Source organism: Silene latifolia, chromosome 9 (genome assembly GCF_048544455.1).
Source record: "Silene latifolia isolate original U9 population chromosome 9, ASM4854445v1, whole genome shotgun sequence".
In the NCBI taxonomy this organism is placed as follows: Eukaryota; Viridiplantae; Streptophyta; class Magnoliopsida; order Caryophyllales; family Caryophyllaceae; genus Silene; species Silene latifolia.
The window spans coordinates 88,226,362-88,235,563 of record NC_133534.1 but is presented as its reverse complement, the minus strand read 5'-3'; the positions used below and the strand labels follow the sequence as shown (position 1 = coordinate 88,235,563).

Sequence of the window (9,202 nt, the reverse complement as noted above, 5' to 3'; positions counted from 1 at the left end):
ACATGGCTTCGAGCCATAGCTTTGAGTCGGAACAGGCCATAGCACCTTTATAGGTTGCGGGTTCATTACTTTCTAGAAGTAAAATGTCATTCTCCTCGACCATACCAATGTATCTGTCCGGAGGATGAGAGTCTCTACCCGACCTCCTAGGTTCCTCAAGAATATTAACCGTATCATCAGTTGGAGGTACAGCTTCCTCCATCTGTTCCTCGGTCGTTGGTTCTGGAATCTCCGACAGCTCGAAGGTTCTATTACTCGTCTTGTTCTCAAGAAATTCTTTCTCTAAGAACGTCGCACTAGCCGCAACAAAAACTCGATGTTCGGTAGGCAAATAGAAGTAATGATCAAATGTTCCTTTTGGATAACCTATAAAGTATGTCTTGACCGATCGCGGGCCGAGCTTATCCTCGTGTCTCCACTTGACATAAGCCTCGCATCCCCAAACCCGAATAAAGGACAAGTTGGGGACCGTTCCCTTCCACATTTCATATGGAGTCTTGTCGACAGCTTTAGACGGACTTCGGTTAAGTATAAGAGCAGCTGACAAAAGAGCATAACCCCATAATGAATCAGGCACTACGGTGTGACTCATCATGGATTGAACCATATCAAGTAAGGTTCAATTTCTCCGTTCGGACACACCATTCAATTTAGGTGTTCCAGGTGGAGTTAACTGCAAAACGATTCCACAGTCTTTCAGGTGTTGATCAAACTCATTTGAAAGATATTCGCCACCTCGATCTGAACGGAGTGCTTTAATCTTTCTACCCAGTTGGTTTTGTACCCTATTCTGGTATTCCTTGATTTTCTCAAAGGACTCACTTTTATGCTTCATTACCGTGTCTACTCAAATCGTCCGTGAAAGTGATAAAATATCTATAGCCATCTCTAGCGGTAATTGACATAGGTTCACATACGTCCGTATGTATGAGTCCTAATAGGTCACTAGCGCGCATTCCAACAATTTTGAAGGAAATTCGAGTCATATTGTCAATGAGACATGATTCACACGTGCCATATGTAGAAAATCCGAATGTGGGAATAGTCCTATTATCGACGAGTTTCTTCACGCGTTTCTCATTTATGTGTCCCATTCGACAATGCCATAGATAGGTTTGATCTTTGTCACCTACCTTTAATTTCTTATTATTCATGTGTAATACTTCCGTGGTTTGATCTAAGATATAAATTCCATTCATGGAAACTGATTTGCCATAAATCATTTCATTAAAAGAGAAAATACAACTATTATCCTTTATTGAAAATGTAAAACCGTCTTTAGCAAGTACGGAAACAGAAATAATATTCTTAGATAAACTGGGTACATAGTAACAGTATTTAAAGATAACTCAAAACCACTAGGGAGTTGGATTACATATGTTCCCTTCGAGGCAGCAGCAACTCGTGCTCCATTCCCGACTCGCAGGTCCACATCACCTTTTTCGAGAGGTATGATGTTCTTTAGGCCCTGCAAATGATTACACAGATGAGAACCACAACCAGTATCTAGTACCCAAGTTCCGAAACTTTCATGGTTAATCTCAATCATATGAATAAAAGATGACATACCAACAGGAACGATGCGGCCTACCTTGATGTCCTCACGATAGACGGGACAGTTCCTCCTCCAATGTCCAGTCTTGTGACAATGGTGGCACTCTATGTCACCGCCCTTGCTCTTTGTCTTGCCCTGTGAGCCACTAGTCTCACGAGGCGCACTCTTATCGTTTCCTAGCTTCTTAAACTTTGGCTTACCTACAGCTAGGTCGCCATGAGCCTTGACCTTACCCTTACCTTTGTTCTAAATCGTGAGAACATCCTGCTTCACGCTCCCACTCAATTTCATATCCTTCTCGGTCTGTACGAGAAGGGACTGTAGCTCATGAGGACTCTTTTTCAAGTCGTTCATATAGTAGTTTGCCCTGAAAAGGGCAAAACCATCATGAAGAGAATGAAGCATTCGGTCAATGACAACGCTTTCACTGATCTTACAATTCAGTGCCTCCAGCTTCTCGACATTCTCAATCATGTGAAGAATGTGTGGGCTAACTGGTTGGCCCTTCTGGAGTTTCGCATCAAAAAAGCGACATGTATGCTCATATGTAACGATTCTCGGTGCCTTTGACAACTTGTTAGTGAGTGTGGTGAAAATCTTGTTTGCACCTTGGGCAATGAAGCGTCTCTGCAAATTGGTTTCCATTGCAAAGATGAGTACGTTCTTTATCGCACCCGCTTCCATAACGAAATCACTATAAGCGAGTGACTCGTTGGCTCCTACATTTGGGCCTGGTGATACCCGTCGCTGTGAGTACCAAAGATAAAATTTAAAAACTCCTATTAAGACTAACCTAGGCTAGTGGTAACAGGGTCGATCCACAAGGAGGCAGTTGTAAATTCTAGTTGTTCTATGATCAGTCTAAGGTACTATTATGGGGGTTGAATTGAGTTGGTCTAAGTCTAAAGATAACAAAGCTAATAAACGAAATAAATAGATAAGAGAAAGGTACTAGGATGGTCGGGTCATTACACTACGGCGGCAAAGAAACTAGGTCGGTCTGAATTAAACACAAGTAAGGCGGGAAATAAGAGGTCCTCTCGGTCCACTCCTAACAAATAGCATCTCTCGATCTCGCTATAGGTCCCTAATGTCACTAATACTAACTTTCGTCCTGAAAAGTGACTAATGGTCTAAACTATACCTATCTTTCGATCTTAGCACAGTTTAGTCGAATTAATTGACGGTCAAATAACCTTCCCTATCTTTCGATCTAATGGGTCGGTCACAAAAGAGGTATCTAACTGGTCGCATGCATTCGATTCGTTAAATACAAGTTTAAAAACAATTAAAACGAAGATAACCTTACAAGATCAATCGATCGACCAACAATGTCGATCGATCGATCGACACGCTGGTTCATCCGTGTCTAACCTATTGCCGCCTAGCCATAAATCGCCTACATCCTAGCACAAGCTATTTAGCTACTCATGGCAATGATGAAAACTACAACAATGCTAAAGATTAAGACTAAAGGATTCATGCTTGAATTGATAAAGAAAACAATAAACATGAACGATAAATCGGCTTAGGGAATTAACTAACAATTCTATACTAACGAAAATAAAGAAGAACAGGAATTAGGCGGAGGAATACCGAGATTTCAAAGGAAGATTAAGATTAAGAACTGAAAGATCCGATGCAAAGTCGATATATCAAACCCTAATTCGGAAATAAGCTAGAACTAAAAATCTTACTGTCGTGATATGAAACTTGATGATAAAAACTGAAAGTTATGTTACGTTATATAGCCAATAAGCGCAACAACTATTTCCTAAAACCTAAACTTCACGGGCCTTGAGTTTCTCAATCTTTTAATTCCGTCTGGAATCGAAATCTGGTCGATCGACTACTCAGGGCTAGTCGATCGATCGCTCCTCGACAATGTGAGGTTCTGAATCCGATAGGTGGTCGATCGACTGATGTGGATGGTCGATCGACCGGATTAGCTGCTACTTGACTTCTTTATTCTTCGTGGACTTGTCTTTTGGGCCTTGGATCGCGCACCAAGCTCGTTCCTTAAGCAATTTCTTCACGTCATTTACAATGCAGCTTACTCGGGACGGATTTGGCTTGATTTCCGCTAAATTCTCCACATTTCTGCAATAAAGTACAAAAGCACGAAAGTAGAGGAAAATAGAGAAATATGGGCATATATAGCACAATTGAGCTCTGAAATGCGTGTAAAAAGAGATGTAAAACATCATATAAATGACACGCATCAAATCTCCCCAAACCAAACCTTGCTTGTCCCCAAGCAAGAACTAGACTCGATCTAATGACCTAATGGAACGAGTTCAATCTCAGAGCGAAATGCAAACCGTAAGGCCTAAACCAATTTAATGCACAACCAACAATCAATTAGTAATGTGAATCATGCAAACGAATTATAAAGTCGTCAAAAATCTGCTTTGAACAGATTGATCGAGACTTATCAAATTGGACTCTCGCGGGTCGCTCAAATCACTCAATTAAGCACAGGTGATATATTTGTAAGATAGAAAGAATTAATTTTGTAGTGACTCTCACCTAACTACGACCTATGAAAACATGCCAGCAATAAAATATGAAGATGACCTCTACGACCGTACATATGCATTCCAACCAACAAATGACCATTGACACATGCCGAGGTATATATATGGAATTGTGAGGTATGGGTAAGAAGAGGCAAAACATTTTATGGTAAAGTGGGGGTACAGGTGATCAAGCTAGTACCAAAACGGAACCAAGTGACAATATCCAACTTCTTGCTCAATAACGAACGAAACGGTGCTATAACGAGCACAAAACTCACAATCTCCAACTATCAAATCAATAAAACTCCCCATAGGATATAAACGAAACATGGGAGCAAAAATCGCCAAAAGATAAGGATTAAATTATGCGAATTGATTTTTTTTTTTCTTTTCTTCCTTTTTTTTTTTTCTTTTTTCTTTCACGGACATCAGTCGATCGACCTAAATGAGCAGTCGATCGACCTGTGAACAAGACAGACGTTTTTTCTTTTTTCATTTCTTTTCTCCTTTATTTCATTTTCCCAACCAACATCTCAACAGAGCATATGCTACCAAAAACGAGTAACAATCCCAAAAACTAAACTACTAGCTTGAAAAAGGACAGGCTATATGTAGGATGTAGTAAGTAGGACAAAAAGGATATTTTTGGCATAGTGAAGCTTATGGGTAAAATGAGAAAAGGGGACCTCTACCACATGTGTCAACTAACCACAAACCGAATGCATACAGGTATTAAGTAGATCAAATTCATAATTATGCAAATTAAGGAAACATGCCTCATAAGGAGTACTACTCACATTCCTAGATGAACTGGTCATGAATGATACCAGCTATAAGCTCTAAAAACTCAGAATATATGATGTAGGTTGCCAATTTTCAAAGTCAAGTTTCAAGTTCAGCAAGAATGTAACGAAAACTCGTAGATATGCATTTACGATTCTACTAATAACATGTAAGTCAAGCAAGGCTCGGGCAAAACAGATGCAAAATGCAATATCATCCTTGAAATACTACCGTTCCGACTAGACCTATATGCTAAAATAAACGTGCATTTTATGGGATTTTTTGAAATTTTTCAATTTTTTTTTTGAATTTTATAAATAGCGAATGTGAAATAAACAATGCAAAACAAAATTTAAACGTGAATGCAAGCAAATGAATGAAGTGCGACGCAAAACCCTTCCCCAAACCAAATCGCACAATGTCCCCATTGTGCAAAATCATGTGATGAAGGAAAGAGAAAATGGGAATTTGCGAGAAAAGGGAAATTAAAACATAATGACATAAAGTAAAGACTTGGGAACTCACAAGACTTTAAGCGCGACAAAAGGAAACCTCCCAAACCAGGCGTGAGCTAGGAGGTTTCAGTGGCAGCAGATGCTACCAATAAGGACCTGAAAAGACAATTAGAAACCACGCATAAGACTGAAGAAAACAATTTTGAAACGTAAATATTGTGCACAAATGAGACAAAAGAAGAAATAGACAATTCGACGGAAAATAAAGTGGAGTAGAAGACTCCCTTAGGACCGCATATCGACCAAACACAGCAGGGGAGAGGTCGTGAATGAACATAGCAGCAGCAGTGGTCGATCGACCTAAAGAGGCAGTCGATCGACCAGGTGCTCGTGAACAGTAGCTCCTGTAACCTGCAATTCAGTCGATCGACCAATGGTGCCAGTCGATCGACTGAAAATACTGCTGCAGCGTCTTATTTCTTCGTAATTGCTCAATGATTTGAGCTAATAAGCTCTAATTACCTGCAAATGCACAATAGTACGCGCCAAAAAATGCGCAAAACCCAGAACGAAGTCTAAAGTACTCAAAAATCCTAAGCAAACAAAATAAAAGCGAAGTTTTCGCGCACACAAAAGTAATAGAAAATAGTTCGAAAGCAATAAAATGAAGTTTATAACGAACTCGATCAACTAATAGTTGATCAAAAAGGACCACGGTATGGCCCACTTCGTCGGCTTCTGGCTACTAGAGGTAGCCTCAATGGTGCTCATCTTATCAGTTGCACCCTTCCCAGCTTCGACAGACGGAGAATTCAGCTGATCAGCGTCGTCAGCTTCCCAATCAAGGACTCCCTCAGAACCATCGGAGTCCAAATCAGCCCATCTCACCTTGGCTGGCTCATCCTCTACTTCTTCATCAGTCCCATAGCTTAAGCATCCAAGACCTCCTCTTGAAACGATCTGCTCTGTCGCACCGGAGCATCCAACGCTCTTCCTTCCCAAACCAGCTCCTGCGATGTCTAAAACAACAAGTTTTTCCTCCTTCTTGCTCCCAGTTCGGGGCGGAGGGGTTAACACAGCAGTAGATATAGGGACAGGTAATTCAGGAAGCACAATATACGATTTCTTTTCAGAAACCGTGTTACAGGTGACAGGCCACATGGCATCCCTTTTCTTAGCCGGCTGGGCAAAAACAATAGAGTGCTTTCCCACTTTGAAGGTCAAGGTTCCTAAACCGACGTCGATGATGACCGCACGGTGTGCGAAAATGGCCTACCCAAAATGATGGGAATATGGTCATCCTCGGGCATGTCAAGGACAACAAAGTCGACAGGGGAAGAAAAACTTCCCTATCTGGACGGGTATGTCCTCTAGGACTCCTATGGGCTCGACCGCAGATCGGTCACCATCCGGACCGTCATCTCGGTAATAGCAAACCTGGTCAGTTTAAGCTTCCTAGCTAGACTCAAGGGCATGACACTTATGCTAGCCCCTAAATCACATAAAGCCTTTTCGATAGAAAAGGTACCTATGCTACAAGGGACGGAAAACTGCCCGGTCCTCTAACTTAAGGGGCGCAGTGTGAGACAGATAAGAACAAGACTCCTTGGTAATTGCGACAAAGGTGCACCTTTGTTTCAAGTGACCGCTTTTTAGACAACAATTGTTTCATAAATTTGGTGTAAGCGGGTACTTGGTTAACTAGCTCAAGGAAGGGGACTTGCACATTCAGACTACGGATAACTTTCTCAAACTTACCGAAAGATACCTGTTCCTTGGTTGGCACGAGTCTCTCCGATATGGGGTCATAAGGAGCACCTTAGCCCTCTCCTCCACCTCGCGCGCGCCGCGTCCTCCTGGACTTTGGCTGAAAGTCCGTCACCTTCTCCTTGTTGAAGCTAGACCCTTCCTCGACCGTCTCAAATGAGACCCATTGACCGTCATTGGATCGAACTTGAGCCGGACCGACCCATCAAAGACTCGGTTCCCCCTAAAATCTTCGGATCTGGTACCCCGAAACAAGTGGTCTCGTAAATTATTTGGCATTAAAGGACGAGACTCTTCAATATCAGCGATGATAGTGGTCGATCGACCACCTTCCTCGATCGATCGACCGGTATGCACGCAGTTCGAAGCTCCTGAACCCGTATTTCGATCGATCGACTAGGGATATCGATCGATCGATCAAATTCTGGCGACTCCTTTTTCTTTGATTTGTTCGTTGAAGCTTTCTCTTTGCTTGTTTCTGTCTCATCTTTCCCAACAAAGATCCTCAATCATAGCAGGACCGTCAAGGGTGGACCCGCTCCTCAATGTGATGGCATTTAGGGTCTCCTTTTGTTCGGGTTGAGTGGGTAAGTGCCCGGGAGCTCGAGTGTTGCTTTTGCTAGCTAGTTGAGCAATATGGCTCTCAAGTAACTTCATCCCGGCCTCTCTTGCTTGGGACTCCTTTAGCAGCAGATTCTTAAGCTCGGAAAACTCGAATTTTGTGATTGTTGCTTTCTTTGCGGCACATAAGGAGGCTTCTGCTACTTTTGCTTTTGATGAGGTGGAACATACGGCCGTCAGCTGCTTTGTGGCGGAGGTTGAGTTGGGTTTTGGACATTCTGGCTCCTCCAACTCAAGTTCGGATGCGGTGGCTCGTAGTATGAGTTGTTCTGCCTATAGTGTTGAAAGGCGGCACAAGATTCAAAGGGACTAGGGCGTTCTTCGAGACATGGCCCTCAACTCCACACCTTTCACGAGACGAACGGACCATCCCGCACAAAGATTGACTTGGTACATCCCACCTTTAGATGCTCCCCCTAGCTCATATTTGTCGAATCTCGCAGAAGAGCCTCAAGTGCAAGAACAGAGGATGATTCAGCAGCTCTCCTCTGGTTCCCTCTCGAATTCCCATACTCGGCCTTGTGGGTAGCTAGATCGTCAATGATCTTCCACCCCTTGGTTGCTCCTAAATTTTCAAAGAAATCTCCCATTGGGTCGCAAATCCAAAATGGCCCTCTGATCGTCGTACAACCCATTGTAGAAATGATTGCACAAACTCCACTTAGCAAACCCATGGTGCGGTATGGTTCGCACCAACTTCTTGAATCGGACCCATGCCTCATGGAAATTTTCATCTGGCCCTTGTTTAAAGCCCGTGATCTGAGCTCTAATAACGATCGTCCTTGAAGCAGAAAAGTACTTCTTGTAGAACGCCAATGCCAATGTATTCCGTCGGTGATCTCCAAAGCGGCTCGGTCCGGATCTCTATACCATTCCCTTGCAAAGATCGCGAAGGAGAAGATAAACATAGTTTCCTTGATCTGGTCCTGGGTCACGCCACCGGTGGTGGGGAATAGAGCGTGAGAGTCAATGAAGGTCTCCATATGTTTAGCCGCATCTTCATTTGCGGCTCCCCGAATCGGTTTCTCTCTACCATAGTGATGTAGGCGGGCTTTGGTTCGAACTTTCGGCTTCTCCCGTAGTTCGAATCCCTTATATAAGTTCGCGGCCGTCGGCTCGAAAAACTAGCTATACTCGCTTCCTCGGCCATGACCGAAAATTCTGGAGAAGTAACTGTTTCAAATAGAAGAGGTGGGTGAAGACTGTTGGTCTTCCTCAAACAGATCGTGCTCGAGATAGCTTGACAGAGTATTCACTCTTCCTCTCGACAATATCCTTCGTGCTCGTCTCAACCCGCGCAAAGATTTCTCTATCTCGAGTCAAATGGTAGTAATTCTCCACCCCGTGACTGCGCATAAGATGAAACTACAACAAGAATATAAGAAAAGTTTAAGGAACAAAAGTCCCTTAAACTGAGAAAGACTGAAAATAAAAACAACTAAAATTAGGGCTATTGCCTCCCCGGCAACGGCGCCAAAATTTGATACCCGTCGCTGTGAGTA

General features: G+C 42.9%; 1 non-coding gene across 1 annotated transcript; it reads left to right on the top strand.

The window, feature by feature from the left end:
• The first annotated feature begins 8,367 nt into the window (after positions 1-8,367).
• Positions 8,368-8,474, top strand: LOC141604023 (small nucleolar RNA R71). Its single transcript, XR_012525850.1, has one exon. It is a non-coding gene; the product is annotated as a small nucleolar RNA R71 (small nucleolar RNA).
• The last annotated feature ends 728 nt before the right edge of the window (positions 8,475-9,202 follow it).